This window comes from Maylandia zebra, linkage group LG3 (assembly GCF_041146795.1).
Source record: "Maylandia zebra isolate NMK-2024a linkage group LG3, Mzebra_GT3a, whole genome shotgun sequence".
Taxonomy (NCBI): Eukaryota; Metazoa; Chordata; class Actinopteri; order Cichliformes; family Cichlidae; genus Maylandia; species Maylandia zebra.
The window spans coordinates 61,828,662-61,847,524 of NC_135169.1; the positions used below are offsets into that span (position 1 = coordinate 61,828,662).

The 18,863-nt window shown below is 40.2% G+C and overlaps 1 long non-coding RNA gene across 1 annotated transcript; it reads right to left on the reverse strand.

The window, feature by feature from the left end:
* Positions 1-2,236: 2,236 nt before the first annotated feature.
* LOC143417141 (uncharacterized) lies at positions 2,237-8,776 on the reverse strand. The gene is made up of 3 exons (XR_013097359.1): positions 8,427-8,776; positions 3,260-3,587; positions 2,237-2,627 (listed from the first exon to the last, which is right to left on the reverse strand). It is a non-coding gene; the product is annotated as an uncharacterized LOC143417141 (long non-coding RNA).
* Positions 8,777-18,863: the final 10,087 nt, after the last annotated feature.

Sequence of the window (18,863 nt, forward strand, 5' to 3'; positions counted from 1 at the left end):
GCTTAAAGTTGATGTGTTATGTGTGTCAATTGTGTTACATCAGTCAAGAAAAGAGATTAGATTAGGACATTCGGTTAAGGGATTTAATTCCCAAATTGATTATAGGGTTGTACCCGAGCAGCAGATAAATAAACTGGCGATTACAGTCCACAGTGGTGCTTCTAAATGTATTTAAATTGATCTAGGACTGGGGTTGGACTCCTAGGAGCGTGTGGCAACGACTCCTGATCGTGGACATGCAGTCAGGCCTGGCGACGTCTAGTTAGCCCGGGTGGTTCCCGCGGGGATTCGAACTCCCGTTAATAACCAAGTGGTCGAGGAACACTTCTTTCCTGCGCTGTTTGAGTGAAGAGCTTGGCTCAGGCATGACCATTTCAATGCGGGTGACAGGTAAAGCTTTAAGTAAAGTTTCAGGCACCAGTTAAATACTGAGACGCTGGTTAAGTGGAGTTTCCGGTCAAGCTGCGGGGAGCACTTTTAAATTAATATAGGGCCTAGAAATTTGACCATTATCGGTGACGGCGTTCCCGAAGCGGGTTGATTGACCAGCAAGGTTGGACCTGGGCTTAGAGGCTTTTAAATTTGTCGAAATTATGTAAGAAAGGTCTGGTATCAGTAGAAGGGGGCATAAGGGTTGGACCCAGGCGTTGGGCGCCAGAAAACCCCCGTAGGGATCATGGTGTTTGTGTCTGTATGTACTTGGGTTGTCTGATTATTGTGTATTGTACAAGTGTGCAAGAATTCTGCTAACCACGCTGAGGATTTTGATGGATGTCGTTTGGTTAATGTTTGCAAATGGAAAGAGCTTAGTACGTGTGTGTGTGTGTGTGTGTGTGTGTGTGTGTGTGTGTGTGTGTGTGTGTGTGTGAGAGTGTGTGCTGAGGGTGCATTCTTTTTATATTAAAATTAGTAGAGTTACAAAGGGTATATAGAGTGTGAACATAAAATAAGAGCTCGATTAGGCTGTAGAAACGGATGAAAATCCAGTAAAGTGAAGAGTGTGTGTGTGTGTGTGTGTGTGTGTGTGTGTGTGTGTGTGTGTGTCTGGCAGGAAGTGAAGCAGGAAGTCTGAATATAGCTTGTGAAATTGTGAGACGTTTCAAATTGAAAACAGAGGAATTAGACAATGAAAGTGCTAAGTAATAGTAATGAAAATTATATTAAATAAATGTCTTAGTGTGTTAATACAGGTGCCCACGGACTTGCTCAACCTCCTGGAAGAATAGGGCTTTGGAGCGTGATGTCACGGGGGTGGGCGTGGAAAGGATTTTGGCCCGATTCACCATTTTGGGGGTCTAAGCTAGGAGCGATAGCATAGCCATGGTTGCTGTGTGCTCGGCTGCAATGTTCGATCTTACGACCGGCACGGGAATAAGGTTGGATTGTCTTTTTATGCTTTCCCAACCTGGAAGCAACATGAGGCAGCTCGTGTATCGATGTTACCAAACGAAGGCGTCTAGCCTGGATAGCAGCTGTGAGATGAGCTGACGTGCAGCTCTTTTCCATCTCCAAATATCTGTTGGTGCTCCAGACATTTTCATTCCGGTAAGTTCTAAATATGTTCATATCTCTCTTTATATCCTATTAGTTTTATTTTCTATGCGCTCTGAGCTCATAGCAAATTAGAACAAACATCCTACTGAGTGATTTTGCAGAACTATCGTCTCTTTATAGAGTTGCTAATTATTTGGCATTATTGCAGCAAACCAGCCAATGAAATGGATGAAACATCATGACTGAGTTCCAGCGCTATACGAGGGACCTGCTTCAAACAAACCACCATGCCAATCAGATTACTACTTCCATGTGAGGGTGAAGAGGTGACCCTTCTGGATAAAATGGTGAAGGTTTGCTGCGTTTGGTGAACAGTGTGATAATAAAACCAGAGAAGAATGAAACCTGCTCCTGTTAAATGTTCTTAAGTCTTGTGCTGTTATTTTTTCAAAAGATACAGTAAATAAAGTAATGTTAGTAGTGGGTGATATCATGTAAACACTCATGATTTGGTGTAAACATTTTGTCATTTGTAAACTGTAAATGACATGGATTCTACACTGTTACTGATGTGATGTTCTATAAAGCGGTTTTAATAAAAAAAAAAGGCACAATTATTTAGTTTCTTTATTCAACTTTTGAACAGTGGGACTCAGTCAGTACATATTCAGTAAATGCAAATTATTTACACAGCAGTGCACTACAGGCATACATCTAGACCCCTAGATAAAACATTATGGCATTATAGCAGTGACAACTCCTCCACAGTAGCAGGTGGGGTTTTTCTTTTTTGAGGACGGCTCCTTTTACCTGTCACTACAGATGGTCTGTGTATGTTTTGATCAAGAGCCTTTTTTTGGGCAGCTGAAGAGAAGTTGTCTATCTTATGGCCAACCTCTGGCTGTATCTTGGTCATATTACCAGGCAAAACCCAGTATGCAGGTTCATCTGTAACAGTCCTTGTGCCACGGATCAACACTGTTCCGTCTACTTTAGACAGAAGAGCAGCGACGTGGCTGCAGGTCTCCGTGACTCCGGCCATACAGCTGCAGTGGGCGGCTTCAACCTTCCCTGTGATGCTCACAGTGACCCATGGCTGCAATGCTGGTTCATTCAGTCTTAGAGTGCAGCACCTGAAACACACACAGACAAAGTTCATTTAAAGACAAGAACTAATGAGCCAAGGCCGACACAAATGTGTTTAATCTACTTTATCATAAATGTAACAAAGTGTCAAGAAAGTTAGCACATACATGTAATTTTTCATTTCTTTATGTGTCCATCTATAGAACGCTGCATGTTATAGTGTAAATCTGCCTGTTCTCTGTCAGAAACCTGCCTGCAGAAAATGAACCTAAAGTATGTAATGCAAGGATGTCATCACTTTAGAGATGGAGAAAGCATAAAGTGACAATTATGAATCACTTAATATGATAAGGAGATTCTGCAGGTCATTAATCAATGTATAAAACTAAAATAAAATGTATTTTTAGTGACACAAGATACAAATATGGAAGCAAGATGTATAATTAGAATTATTTATAATAAACATTAATAAATCATTGCAATTTCTTTAACCATAGAGAATAACTAAATCCTTCAGGACAATGTCTCATCAATGCACTGAACTCACTATGTTATCCCTCTAACAGCCTCCACATGTTCTCACTGTAATTTCCCCTCATGAATGAATTTATGCTGCACTAATGTGAATGTTTGCAGGGAAATCAAACGCATTTCACTCGCAGTACTCGAGCTGACTTACCTTTGATTGAATGACGACTTGTACGCGCTGACTCCACAGATAAGGTATGAAATATGTCAGGCTACGTCAATAGCGGTTGGTCTTCAGGGTTTCTATTCCACGGCCGTATTTCATACGGGTCCACATTTCCAATGCACGCTATTTTCTGCAAGTACCGCCGCTTCGCTTCTGGACGCAATCGGTCTCTATACAGTCCATTCTCTTTTAAGCTGCTTTTAAGCATCTTGTAATCGTCGTTCCAACACAGTGTGTTTGATTTGATTCGTAGACCCCGAAAATGCCGCCGCGCTCCCACAATGCATTGCGGCGTGACATCAACTCCAAAGCCCTATACAGCAGAACAATGATAGATTAACATAATTGGGACGAAAACAGGCTTTGGTTTAAAATTTCACAGCTTGACCTCTCATCCTGTCCTTATCCTGAGAAGAAGCTTAAAGGGCAGTTAATCTCCTGATGAACAGAGAAGACAGACAGAACAACACCGTGGACTTGAAGAATTAACAGCAGGCAAAAAGACAGTGCAACTGACCTAAAACACTGAAGGATCCAGCAGCAGGTTGATGGAAACATGCGCTCTGAATTACAAGCTGGAAAGTGTACCAGTGACATGACTGTGTGAAACCACTGGATGGGACTGTCTGAGTTCATATTTGCCATGCTGGGAGTTAAGCGCCAAGAAAAGACTGAAAAGAGGAAGAGAGAAGAAGAAACAGCTGATTTGGGCCTGCGTTTGATTTGGGAGGCCACACAGGAAGTTGAGAGAAGAGGGGACGAGGACCGGTGAGAGGCGAAGGCTGGACGTGTTAAAGTGACAGCATAGCAAAATTGGGTTGAACATTGAGGCTGAATTTATGGGTTTAGAAACATCCAGAGCATCGCAACAGAAAGGTAAAGAAAAAAAAAGAGAGAGAGAGATAAAGAAATAAATAAACTAATAATACATAAATGAATAGAAAAATAGAAAACACACATGTAGAAATTGTCACATGTGAAATTGTTTTTGGAGAGAATCAGAAGTGAGACAGTTTGAATCCACAGTTCAGCGCAAAGATGCAGGAATTAAATCTGATTATAAAAACACATCGAGGCAACAAAGACCAGCTTACACTCAATATTAATATGAATACACAACATACACGCAATGAAGACACGCTTACACTCATGAATGTGAATACATGACATAAATGCTAAATGGTGTAGATTTAACACACTTAAAGGCTGAAGCTGAGGAATAACTCAGGAAGCTGCAGGACAATAGAGTGACTGTTGTGAAGAGGAAAAAGAGACTGGGAGGACCAACCAGTGATTAGAAGCTTAAAGCAGGTTTAAAATAGTGAGTTAGAAGTGGTTTCCAGCTGACTGAGCAAAAGAAGTGACGACTGTAGAAATAAAAATAAAATAATAATAATTGAATTATGCAGCAATGTTTTGAATATGCATTTCTGTTGTCAGGGCAACTTCTCGAGATATGACTCAATATGCAAATTAGTTGAATGAGTGGGGACAGAAAAAAAAGAAAAAAGAAAAACTCAAGTTTCCTGTCTGAGACATGAGTGAAGTTTGCATTGAGAGAAATATATCTGTGACTGTGTGAGAAGAATTGTTTGGTAAAATATATGATAGCAGCCGCAGGACAATTAAATAAAGTCTGTCGTGCAGATTTCGAACTCAAAATCTTTAGTATCATATTTATAAAGTATCGCAAAGAATACACTTATACCATTGTGTGAGCTACACTTCTTGTAAAAAAACTGATTGGTAATGCGTTTGAGAAAAGCTCCTGCTGTGACCTTCCTTCTGTGAGGGCACACACACACACACACACACACACACACACACACACACACACACACGCACTCACACTCACACACACTCACAGAGAGAGAGAGAAAGAGAGAGGGGGAGATCATTAATATGTGTTTGAGGTATGGTAACAACAGCTTCACGTTGTGTTACTTTAGTCTAAGCATGGGTTTATAGTGTTCAAGCAACAGGCAAAAACTGTAATACAAAGCATTGAAGCCGTTTTTGGATTTTCACTTGTTGGCTTTAATATGAACAGTCACATATAATTCATTCCAGTTTTTTTTTTTTGCCTTTGCTTCAATTAAGATGTTTCTTTAAATCTACAACAGCTTCCTTTTCAAAAAAGTTTACTGACATAGTAAGGAAGTAGCTAGGGACCTCAGTAAGTATGAGCAACAATAGCTTAGGGACAGTTTCTACAATAAAGAGCATTTCATCATCTGCTGTTCGTCAAAAAGTGCCGTATTAAAAACAATTCAGCAGCCCCTCAGAGTGCGGATACAAACTGTTTTCAGCTGTAGAGGTAGAGGTACGCTTCATTTACTTATCAACATACAGTTTAGCAGAGTGGATTAGAGTGCATTGGTGCTTGGGCCTCTTTTATTTAGCACGGTTATACCATTGTGAATTTAGCTATACAAATATGCTCAAGAGTCTATCATATGTTTGACATGCAACTAAAAATTCGAATATATATATATTTTTTAAATCAGTAGCTTTGCAAATTTAGAGTAAATGTTTTCGGACAACATATGTGTCACATTTTAAACAGGCTTTGAATAATTAGCACTGACATACAGACATTTATGCCCTGGGTATAACAGACATGCTTACCTTGTGAAAGGCCCTCGGATTTCTTGGAGCAGAGAAACACTCTGTATTGTTGCTTTTCTCTATTGTATAAGCAGCACCCGAGTGTCAGAAACGCTCTGTGCGGGTAGCAAAGTCGGCTCCAACGCACATTCAAGTGAAAAAATAAAAAGTTAAAACGATATACCTTGCGGCAGTTGTGAAGTGCTGAGGAAAATACTGTGTGTCTGATGGGGTGTTTTTATATAGGTGGGGCTACTTTCAGTTGACCTCTGAGATGTAGAGATAAAAGAGTGTGATGTAAGGAAGAAAGGTGGAAAGCCTTTGGAGACTCTGTTGGTCATGGTTTCTGCTGGCCTCTGACATGATAAGACTAGTTGCATTAAAGCCATTAACTGTTTGTGTATATACACCTTTGGGCTGGGATGCTCTTGATAAGGAGCATCTTTTGTTTGCTTCATGACTTCTTTTGCAGACTGTTGGGAGCCTAACTGCACCCCTTCTGTCTAACTGTTACAGAGTGTGGGAATATGTGTTTTTTAGAAGTATCACAGCTTATTTCTAAAAGAAATACATGTTGTTTGCAGTGCTCTATTTAAAACGATTGGTCTGTGAAACTTTTAGAAACGTGAAATGCCCCTAAAGTAGTTAAATCATCTATGTGTAATCAGCGAGTCTAACTGTTGCAGACTAGTTGATAATTATAAGACTAGTTGCATTAAAGCCACATGGTGGTTGATACAGCGCTATTGTGAATATGTACTTTTAGAAGTATCACAGTTTATTTCTAAAGGGATACCTGTTATTTGCGGATCTCTGTTTGAAAACTATTTGCTCCTAAATAGCACTGAAGAAAATGCAAAAGGCTCCTAACAAGTTAAAATACCCCTAAAGTAGTTAAATTAAATCACCTATGTCTAAATAACAGAACTCTGAGACCTATACAATCCTTTAAAAAGAGTGTGAAATGCCACTAAAGTAGTTAAATCATCTATGTGCAATCAGCGAGTCTAACTGTTACAGACTAGTAGATAATTAGCTCTAGTGTGAATATGTACTTTTAGTAGTATCACAGTTTATTTCTAAAGGGATACATGTTGTTTGTGGTACTCTATTTAAAAAAACTACTAGCCTGTGAAACTATTAGAAAAGTATAATCTTCCTAAACTAGCTAAATTAAATGCTGTGTGGGAATACACGGTTTTTAGAAGTATCACTGTTTATTTCTAAAGGGACACCTGTTATTTGCTCCTAAATAGCTCTGAAGAAAATGCAAAAGGCTCCTAACAAGTTAAAATACCCCTAAAGTAGTTAAATTAAATCACCATCATTAAATCATGTCTAAATAACAGAATTCTGAGACCTATACAAACCCTTTAAAAAGAGTTTAATTAAAACACATAATGGTTTCATTAAATAATACTCTATTAAACACATGTGAACTCATATGACCCCTGGACACACACGCACATGCAAAAAGTCCGTTCTCGCGCACGTGCACACGCACATGGACGCGGCGGGGGATAGGGAGGGGGGAAAATGCCCTCGGGGTGTGGGGGGGCAAAAAAAAGCTATAGGTATATTACTACTCAGATGAACCTGCATACTGGGTTTTGCTGGGTAATGTGACCAAGATACAGCCAGAGGTTGGCCATAAGATAGACTTCTCCTCTTCAGCTGCCCAAAAAAAGGCTCTTGATCAAAACATAAACAGACCATCCGTAGTGACAGGTAAAAGGAGCTGTTCTCAAAACAGAAAACTCCCACCTGCTACTGTGGAGGAGTTGTCACTGCTATTGGATACTTTGCTGGAACACAGTAAAGCTGTGGGTTGTGGGAATGACCCATAATGTTTTATCTAGGGGTCTAGATTTATGCCTGTAGTGCACTGCTGTGTAAATAATTTGCATTTACTGAATATGTACTGACTGAGTCCCACTGTTCAAAAGTTCAATAAAGAAACAAACTAATTTTTGCCTCTTTTTTTTTATTTTTTATTAAAACCACCTTATAGAGCATCACATCAGTTCCAATGTAGAATCCATCATTTATAGTTTACAAATGACAAAATGTTTACACAAAATGTGTTTACATGATATCACCCACTACTAACATTACTTTATTTACTGTATCTTTTGAAAAAATACAGCAATTTTAACAGCACAAGACTTAAGAACATTTAACAGAAGCAGGTTTCATTCTTCCCTGGTTTTATTATGACACTGTTCACCAAACGCAGCAAACCTTCACCATCTTATCCAGAAGGGTCACCTCTTCACCCTCACATGGAAGAAGTAATCTGATTGGCATGGTGGTATGTTTGAAGCAGGTCCCTTGTGTAGCGCTGGAGCCCAGTCACGATGTGTTTCATCCATTTAATAGGCTGGTTTGCTGCAATAATGCCAAATAATTAGCAACTCTATAAATAGAAGGTAGTTCTGCAAAATCACTCAGTAGGATGTTTGTTCTAATTTGCTATGAGCTCAGAGCACATAGAAAATAAAACTAATAGGATATAAAGAGTGATATGAACATATTTAGAACTTACCGGAATGAAAATGTCTGGAGCACCAACAGATATTTGGAGATGGAAAAGAGCTGCACGTCAGCTCATCTCACAGCTGCTATCCAGGCTGGACGCCTTCGTTTGGTAACATCGATACACGAGCTGCCTCATGTTGCTTCCAGGTTGGGAAAGAATGAAAAGATAAACCATTTTCAAGCTTATTCTCTTGCCGGTCCTGTGATCGAACATTGCAGCCGACCACACAGCAAATACGAACCATGGCTGTTGTGTGTGCCTTCGCTCCCTTTTCACTTGCGCTAGACCCCCAAAATGGCAGATCGGGCCAAAATCCTTTCCACGCCCACCCCCGTGACATCACGCTCCAAAGCCCTATAGTATTTTTTTCATGTTAATGTAATTTTTAATCTAATTGAATACAATCTATTTGTGTATGATTGTCAGTCCAAAGAGGGAGAGAGGAAAGAGAGGAACGTGAGGAGAAGCACAAGGTCAGGAAGAACCAGGTAAGCAAACAGACAGGGAGCAGTGACAGGCACAACAGAAACTGTTAAACTGACAAAGAAAAAAAACCTGATTTTACTCACAATCTGGAAGTTGTGTCCTCCCTATATTAAAGCTGCTATACAGAATCTGCAAAACAAACTGGGTTGAAACATTTTTGACCCTCTTTAACAACATTCCAACATAACATGATCATTGATCGGGGAGATTAAAATTAATTATATATTTTTATGTGGTTCAGCCACAACTCTACTAAAACCTCAGCGAGTAATAGGTAGGCTAACTTTTGGACCGTCCAGTTGTCTGTATGACTGCCGCAGTACGTGCACCACATTTGCACACTATCAGAAAGCACCAAACAGCCCTGGTGGAGTGAGGAGCTGTAAAGAGAAGCAGAAGCTCTGTTTCTAAAAATGTTTTAAGCTTGTTTCAAAGATTCTGTACTGCAGCTTTAAATGTTTTCCAAAAGCACACAGACACTTATCAGTGTTTCTCACACTTTTTACAGTGTGGACCACCTGATAAAAATGTCAAGCTCTCCTAAGGACCACTATGAAAGCATGAAACTCATAAATCTTACAACACAAAATTAGTATTATTAAATTAGTAAAATTAGCATCTGCAGTAAAGATTTTTTCATACATTGTATACATTCTACCACAGGCAAAGCTGCCTCCATTTTATATATATTTTTTAAATATTTTGTAATAATTTATTTGTAATAATTTATTCTGTTTCGGGAGTGTTTTTTTATGCATCTGTATTATATTATACACACACATTAAAAGTGGATCTCTGTCCAAAAACTGCACTCAGTTTACTTTTTACTCACTGTGAGCATCATTCATTATTCTCCCCCAGTAATTAAGGTTAGGATATGTATTTCTTTTATTCTAATCCATTCTTCTTTACCAGCATTTAAATAACCTTTATCAGATTTGATGGTTTTGTTACAGACTTTTCAAAAATAGTGTTTTGCTTTTCTTTCACAAATGTTGGGATTAAATTGTGTTAAAATGTACAAAACAGTGATGTCATGTTTTGTGACGAGGACCCAGGCACAGAGAGACTTGATGAATTTAAGAATCGTATGATTTAATAAAGAAATTTGCAGACTTGCACAGAGATGGTAAAATTATGATGACTGATAACGGAGACGAAGACAACAGACGATGAGGACAGGGAGGAACAGGGGTTTAAATGCACCAAGGAGACAGAGAGAACTCGGGACAACTGGAGGCATTTAGGGATGCAGGGACTGACAGAGATGGGGAAGAAGTCTCATTGTGACAAGTAAAGTTTATCTTACCTGGCTGGGCAGCTCTCCTGGTGCTCAGCACCCCCAAAGCTCTGATCCTAGAATCACCCCTGTTTCAACTACTTATTGTTTCAAACTTAACTATCTAATAAAATGAACGTAAATGCGAGAGTTGCCTATGACGGCAGCTGCAATCATTGTAGAACTCCACAAACATCACGTGTTGTTTTCCACATGTAAGATCGGCAAACATACAGAAACTTCCTGTTGCCACACACGGCCTCTAAAATCTCTTCCACGCTTTCTGTCTGAACTCTGTGTCGGATCCACAGGAAACAACAAGATCTTATTAACATGGTTTTCAATGTGTCTCCTTACAAAAAGTCCAACCGATGAACAAATGTGTGTATTTGTGGAGGCCGAACAAAAGCATGACACATTTCTCTGTTTCTATAAACTGGAGTCAAACACAAACACGAAGAGTTTCACTGACAGACTCCAAAATGCCCCCACAGTGGATCAAAGGGAAATCCTACAGTGTGGCCAGAGACTCTTAATGGCTCCAACATCAACACATCCACAATGTTGGATCCAGTTCTGCCTCACAGAGTTACTAAGACACACCCTCTGCCAGCATCACAACAGCTCCACCTGCTTCACCTGCCTCCTCAGCATCTGTACACCTGAAGAGAAAAGAAAGGCTCCAACAGCTCAAATCTACAAAGGATTCATCAAGTTTCATCCAACAATAACATGTTTGCCTTCCACAGTGTGCTGTTAGACACCACTGTACCTCTGCCATTTCAAAAAGAGCAGCTTGGGAACATTTTGGCTCCAAACACTTTGTGTTTAAGTTCTTTGTTTTCTTTGTGAAGCTGACAACATCTGGAGCTTTTTGACTCATAGAAACATCATTTTGTTCTTTAGATGACAGCAGATTGGGACTGAATAATCAATCACTATCAAACCAATAAAGACAAAAATGCTGATTTTACAGGAACTTTGTTGGAGAAGCTGTAAAGACATGAAACTGGTGGAGATCCCAAACCAGTTGATAGTGCTGGTTATTCCAAATAAAGCTGTTTTCCATTTGAGATGAAATGACTTTCTGTCCTGATATATAATAAAGATGTTGTTGTTTTTGAGCCCCTGTATTAAAAGTAGTTTAAAGTCAGCTTGAGTTTGATGTCTTTATGTCAAAGCTGCTCATGATGTTGAGCTGCTGATGGAATAAAAACAGTGAAAAATCTCCTCAATATAAAAGCATGTAGTCCAGACTTAAATGTAGCCTGTTGTTAGCTGAGGTCCACACACAGTGTTTGACAGTGTAAAGTGTGTGAAAGGGCTGCTGGTGGAGCTCACTAGGATGAGCAGGTGACCATGTGCCACGAGGTGGAGAGCAGCTGGCCTGGTTTGATTCTGACCCGGTGTGACAAAGTGGGTGAGAAGACCATTTGTCTACATTCTTAGTTAACATTCTTGTTTTGATTTAACCATATTTCACATGTAATCTGCAATAGGCAAACATCTACTATCCCGGGTTTGTTTATGTTCTGCACTTTTACAGATTATATAATATAACATCTTGGTTTAAATCAATTCATGCAAGTTTGTTAAGTTAACATGTTATTTATTTCAACTGTTAATTTGTATTGTTTGAACTTACCTTTACCTACCTGTCTTCCAGAAGCAAAAGGAGGAAATGTAGTTCTACTTCCTGCTTTATACCTTCTGGGTTCATCTGAGGTCACAGGAAGAGACCAAGGGCAGGAGGGGAAGAATTCTTATAATTTAATAAAGTTGATTTTAAAGGGTTTATAAAGAAATAGATTTAATGTTGTGATATGTATTGATTACACCAGAGTTTATGTTGCCAGTCAAGAGGAGTAGTAGAGGATGAATATAATCATGTTCATCTCACCTACCTACTGAATGGAATAGTCCAGAGGAGAAAGTGTTTGATTAAGGGGACTATTTAAGCAGACGAACTCAGGTGTTTCAGGAGAAGGGTTCAGGTCAGTGTAGCTGTGTGCAGTTTGACCTTAATTTCCGTTGATTTAAGTTCAGTTATGTTTATTTGAATTGAGTTAATTATAGAGTTGAGTTTCTTATTTGTTTCTTTGTAAATATTCTTGGGCCACAGAATGGTGAATAAATCACTTGCTACACTGGACAGCATCAGTCTCCTGCACTTCTTTGACCGCTTAAGTCGAGTCTTACCACACCCGGGCCACGCCCCCTTTCTCTCTCCCTCTGCTTTGCTGTCACTTATCTTCACTGCTCTGTCCAATAAAGCTGAAAAAGGCCCCAAATCAAAGAAATCTGCTGCAGCCTCTGAAATGTCTTCTGTTTCCTTCCAGAGGCCGACGGCTTTTTCACCGTCATACATACATGAAACTATCAAAGCTGACAATCATTTCATTCCAATAACATCTAATGGTACATATATATAGACACAGGACTACAAGTAAATGGCTCTCAGCATCTGGCTGTGGTAACAAATGTCCCTGTTTTGTGTTCAAATTGTGTGCATGTTTTAGATGTGTGTCACATGTAGAAACACAAAAATCCCACAATGACACAAAGATTGGTTTGACACAACTGTGCAGCTGTAAGTTGTTTCTAATGATTCATTGAAGCTCTTCTAAAATTCTGGAGACGATCAGTACATGAATCTGTTCAACACGACAACAATTTGACTCATGAAGCATGAGATTCTGTTTGTCATCTTGTCCAAGTCACTAGTAAGATGAAAGTGATACATAGACTAGTGGACGAATATTATTTTGGAGGACAGATGGTTGCATCATAGAGGAGAAAACAGGACGCTGATGAGGGGTCTTGAATGAGTGAGCTGATTGTTGAGTTTCTGATGTGTGAAGAAGTTTTAACATGGCACACATTTGGTTACATGAGAAGAAACTCGTTATGTGATGAGACAACAGGGTTATGTTGTGAGGTGTGTGGCTGAGTGGATGAATGTTTGAGATTAATCCGGCTGATGATTTGTCTTTTGTTGCAAAGTTGAACCTGCCAGTTAGGTTTGGTATGATTTCCCCTCCTGGGATGAAGAACACGTGTCATGACTTAACAAGGCCTTTCTTTCTTTTTTCCTTTTTATTCTGTTACTTTCACAGTGCACTGAAAGTTTGTTGCTAAATCTCTGTCATTTAAAGCACATCTGAACATTTGAACAGGAAGAACTACACAACATGTTGTTGGGAACGGTTGCAAAGTGAGTTTCTCCAAAATTAAAATGGGCTCAGGAGAAAGCCACTTATTGGGACAATTAGGAAGCGAGTCCCTGTCTGAAAGGATTCAGCGGTGATCCAGTCTAAATTCTTTTTTTGAAATGGCGTCATATTGCTGAGGGTGGAAACGAAATGCGACGATAGATTCCACTATCAGCACTGAATGAATGAATGAATAAAAAATGAGTGAAAAAAATGGGGAACTGACTGGACTGCTGAAAGCTGACAAGAGTTGACTGACTTAACACCACTATGCAAAGGTTAACCCCCACCCAGATGTGACAAAGGGGTGGATGTATCTCTGTGTGTGTCTTTTGTTGCAGGAGCAGCAGGAGACCAGAGGAGGAAACTTTGGGTCACATGACTGTGTGAACTCTGCAAATTTAAGCTTTTAGCTGTAATTTTTCTGTGTGTCTGTGAATTTACCAGCAGTGTGTTATTCATGATCCTGTATTACTCACAATGCAGACGTCACTGTGAGAAAGTGTGTACACACCTGCGCAGCGCTAACATTTACATTACTTTTCTACAGCAGAGGGTTAATCATGTGATTTGATCACGTAATTTACAGCAGGACACAACTTAATAATGTTTTTCTACCACAGGATTACTGAGTTTTTGTGTGAAGGAAACTGTGTTGACAGGCTGTATGTTGGTGATGAAATTACACTGTGTTGTTGAGGAATGTGAATATTACAGTGGAGATGTGAATACAGTGTGAGAGACATCCTGTGTTGAAGCCAGTGTTACTTCTTTTACAGCAGAGTGTTAACTTTATGACCTTTTACAGCACCTCTGGAGTCTGGTGACCCAGGCCTGACCTAGGATGCTACTGCTAATGTTTCTCTAATGTGCTTGTAAAGGATTCAGCACAGACAGACAAGTGACAACTGAGCAGATGTGCAGGGTTATAGAATAGTTAAAATGGGCTCATTATCTGACCACTATTGAGCTCATAGTGATGAAATAAGTGAGCGACAAACTTCAGGAAAGTCACTGATTACAATGTGGGATGAAGTTGAGATGATCGATGATTTGGAGCAAATTATGGCACAAAAGCAGGAGTTTAATGATTTAGAATAAACCTGCAATGATACTTGTCTCTGTGATGCTGAATACTTTATTACTCTTATGAGCTACAGTTGTTTGCAAATGTGAAGTTTGTTTTAACTTACAGGGTTTTGTCTACAGGCAAGGATACAGGCTCCGGGTGGAGCTGGGAGTTGAACAATCTTAACATTTAACCACTGACTAATGTTTCTTTGACACAGGGTTACAGGTTTGGAGTGGAGCTGCTCCAAGAGAAACCCTGGAGAATCTTTCAGAGAGAATGTGCAACATTCTTGTGCGTGTCTCATTGTGTGGAGTTGACACATGGCGAGAGCCGTGTGGCAAAAGAGGAGTGTCAATATTTTAACTTGCAGATGTTGTGACGTGCCCTGAGAAGGAGTGACTGAAGGAGATTACATTTGCATCATGTGTTACACTTTTTTAATCTTTAATTTTAAATTGAAACTAACATTTAAAAACATTTGGTACAATGTGGAAAGAGGAAGAGTATTTCCACCAGGAGCAGAAACGTCTGACTCAGCATGACGATGCTGTTGGTGGATACTGAAGAGCTCAGCCTGTCAAGACAGGATTAGGTTATCGTTTTTAAACATGTTTATTCAATTATATTCTGAGGCCAGTTATCTGGTATAATCTTTGGAAGTCTATTAAAATTAAAATAAAATCAGATGTGTGGTCTTTTGGTTGTTTTTGTTTTGTTCAATAAGCAGATGTTGGTGTTTCAGCAATGCAGTAACTTAAGTTTAAAAGGCTTGTTAGAAACTATGAAACACATCATACAGACTTGTGGACGTTAGAAGACGACTAATAATCATCATGAATAAGACTAAAGGCAGGAAGGTGTCCTTTATAACTAATAATATTAATAACTAATAATATTAATATCATAGTCTGTCTGCAGCTGAGACAATACAAACTCAAACTGTGGGGAGAAGATTATATCACTTCAGTTTAAATTGACCTGGAAGCGCCACATTTTCACAGACTTCTTTATTTACAGCATTTTTTACGTGCTGTATAGATTATACAGTTAGGTCCATAAATATCTGGACAGAGAGAACTTAATTTCTGATTTTGGTTCTGTACATCAGAATCAGAATCGTGTTTATTGGCCAAGTATATGTGCAGACACATACAGGGAATTTGGTTCCGGTAGATGGTGGCTCTCAAGCACAGCAATGTAAATCTCTCTCTCACACACACACACACACACACACACACACACACACACACACACACACACACACACACACACACACACACACACACACACACACACGTGTCTATATATACACATTACACATACATAAACAAAGCTGTGTAAACCAACTATAAATAACGAATCTAAACTTCTACACATAAAATACAGAAATGAATGAGGTGGAATGAATACTACAAAATGTACATAAGGTGCAGCTGCAGTCTGGCAGTGGGAGCAGTGTGACAGGTCAACTGTTAAGAAGGGAGATGGCGAGGGGAAAGAAACTGTTCCTGTGTCGGGTGGTCCTGGTCTGCAGGCTTCTGTACGGTCTGCCAGAGGGCAGCAGATCAAAAAGTCTGTGTCCAGGGTGTGAGGGGTCTGTGATGATTTTCCCCGTTTCCTGGTTCTTGAGAGGTACAGATCCTGGATGGAGGGCAGGGGGGCGCTGATGATCCTTTCTGCTACCCGTACAGTCCGCTGCAGTCTGCTCCTGTCCTGTTTAGTGGCTGCTCCATACCAGACTGTGATGGAGGAGCACAGGACAGACTCAATGACCGCAGTGTAGAACTGGATCAGCAGCTCCTGTGGAAGACTGTACTTCCCCAGTTGTCTCAGGAAGTACATCCTCTGCTGGGTCTTTTTGAGGATGGAGTTGATGTTGGCCTCCCACTTCAGGTCCTGGGAGATGGTTGTACCCAGGAACTTGAAGGTCTTCACAGTTGACACAGGGCTGTCTGATATGGTGAGGGGGAGCAGAGTTGAGGGATGTCTCCTGAAGTCCACTGTCATCTCTACAGTCTTAAGAGTGTTCAGCTCCAGATTGTGCTGACTGCACCAGAGTACCAGCCGCTCAACTTCCTGCCAGTATGCAGACTCATCACCATCTTGAATGAGGCCAATGATGGTGGTGTCATCTGCAAACTTTAGGAGTTTGACAGCCGAGTTCTTGGAGGTGCAGTCGTTAGTGTAGAGGGAGAACAGTAGTGGTGAGAGGACACATCCTTGAGGGGCACCAATACTGAGGGACCGGGTTTCAGAGGTGATCTCCCCCAGCCTCACTTGTTGCTTTCTGTCTGTCAGGAAGCTGGTGATCCACTGACAGGTAGCTGGTGACACGCTGAGCTGGGAGAGTTTGGAGGAAAGAAGTTCAGGCACAATGGTGTTAAAAGCCGAACTAAAGTCCACAAACAGTACACTAAAATCAATTTTAAATGAAACAACTCAGATGTGTTTGAAGTGCAGACTTTCAGCTTTAATTCAGGGGGTTGAACAAAGAGATGCAGAAAAACGTGAGGAACTAAAGCATGTTTAACACAATCCCCTCATTTCAGGGGAAATGTAGAGGAAAAATTAGAAAAATTAAATAACTTAATTAAATTAATTAAATAATAAGATTGTCAGCTGGTAACCAGCTGAAAACCAGCTCCATGCGACCGCTTATCCTGGTCCCAGTGTTAGGGTCAGTGAATCCAGTTAACAGAAAGATATCCTGGATATACTTGACTGACTTTTTAGACTCAAGATTAATAATCATAATAAAAATTATAGTCTAACATCCAGAAATCTGTACAATGTGTTTCATTATGACTAACAAGCCTTGTACAGTTAAAGCTAACAGTTACTACATGACTGAAACACCAACATTATCTCTTTTATTAAAACATGCATATTAGGGCTGGCATTGTCACTCATGTCTAGAATCGATTCGATTCAATTTGATTCAACTTGATTCAATTTGAATCGGGGAAATTTTGGATGCAATTGTCATCTTGCGGGGGGTTACTAGGGTTCCATCACTACATGACTGCTGGTCAGCAAACCTGGGAAACCCACAGATCATTGGAACTATGCCACGAAACCGCTTCCAAGACATCATGCAACACCTACGCTTTGATGACAGGTCCCCCCGCAGTGATCGAGCAAAGACTGGTAAGTTCGCTGCAATTTCCAGTGTGTGGGGATCATTGGTCACCAACTGCATCACGTGCTACAACCCTGGTCTACATATCACCGTTGATGAACAGCTTTTCCCATCAAAGACTCGGTGCTGTTTCCTGCAGTATATTGCAAGTAAACCAGACAAGTTTGGGATCAAGTTTTGGGTGGCTTGCGACCTAAAATCCAAGTACATTTGCAATGTCTTCCCATATCTTGGCAAGGACCCCAATCGTCCCACTGGGGAGAGACTTTCTGAAAATGTAGTAATGAGGCTGATGGAACCATTCCTAGACAAGGGCAGAAATGTTACCACGGACAATTTTTTCACATCGCTTTCACTTGCGCAAAAACTTCTTAGACGGAAAACCACCATCCTCGACACAGTCAACAAGAGTGGCAGGGAAATTCCTCAATCCACTAGACAGACAGATCGCAATGAATTCACCACTCAGGTATGTTGCAGGTCTTTTGTGGTTCTATGTTTATGTGTTTCATTGTGTGTAAAAGGGCTATGGAAATAACAATTTATGTTATTTCTTAGGTGTTTTCAACCTCTGCTGCCACGCGAATGAGGCCAAACGGAAGAAGACAGTCTATATTCTTAGCAGCATGCACAGTGTGGTTCAGACTGATAACACTACCAAAAGGAAGCCAAACACTGTCACCCTTTACAACAAAACAAAGTGTGGCGTGGATGTGATGGACCAGATGGTTCGGGAGTACACTGTCCGCAGAGGAACACGGCGCTGGCCAGTTGCCGTGTTTTATAACATGATTGACATGGCAGCACTGAATGCACATGTGCTGTATCAAGCATGCACCGGGACGAAGGAAAGACGGGTGGACTTCCTGGTGGAGCTTGCAAGAGAGTTGGCTCACTCTCATGTACAGTGGGGCAAAAAAGTATTTAGTCAAATCAAATCAAATCAAATCAAATCAAATCACTTTTATTGTCACATCACATGTGCAGGTACATTGGTACAGCACATGTGAGTGAAATTCTTGTGTGCGAGCTTCACAAGCAACAGAGTTGTGCTGTGATATTATTCTGTTATCATATGTTACCTTATATATGTAATCAAAATAGTTGAATTATGATATTGCTCTAGATCATATTATACCCTTTAAAATAGAGTGTGTGATTAGTATGTAGTTTTAGTTTGCATTATACTTCTGACTTAAAAGAGTGTGAAAATCATTAGATCTATTGGATTGACCTGTATTACTCAACACGGTTG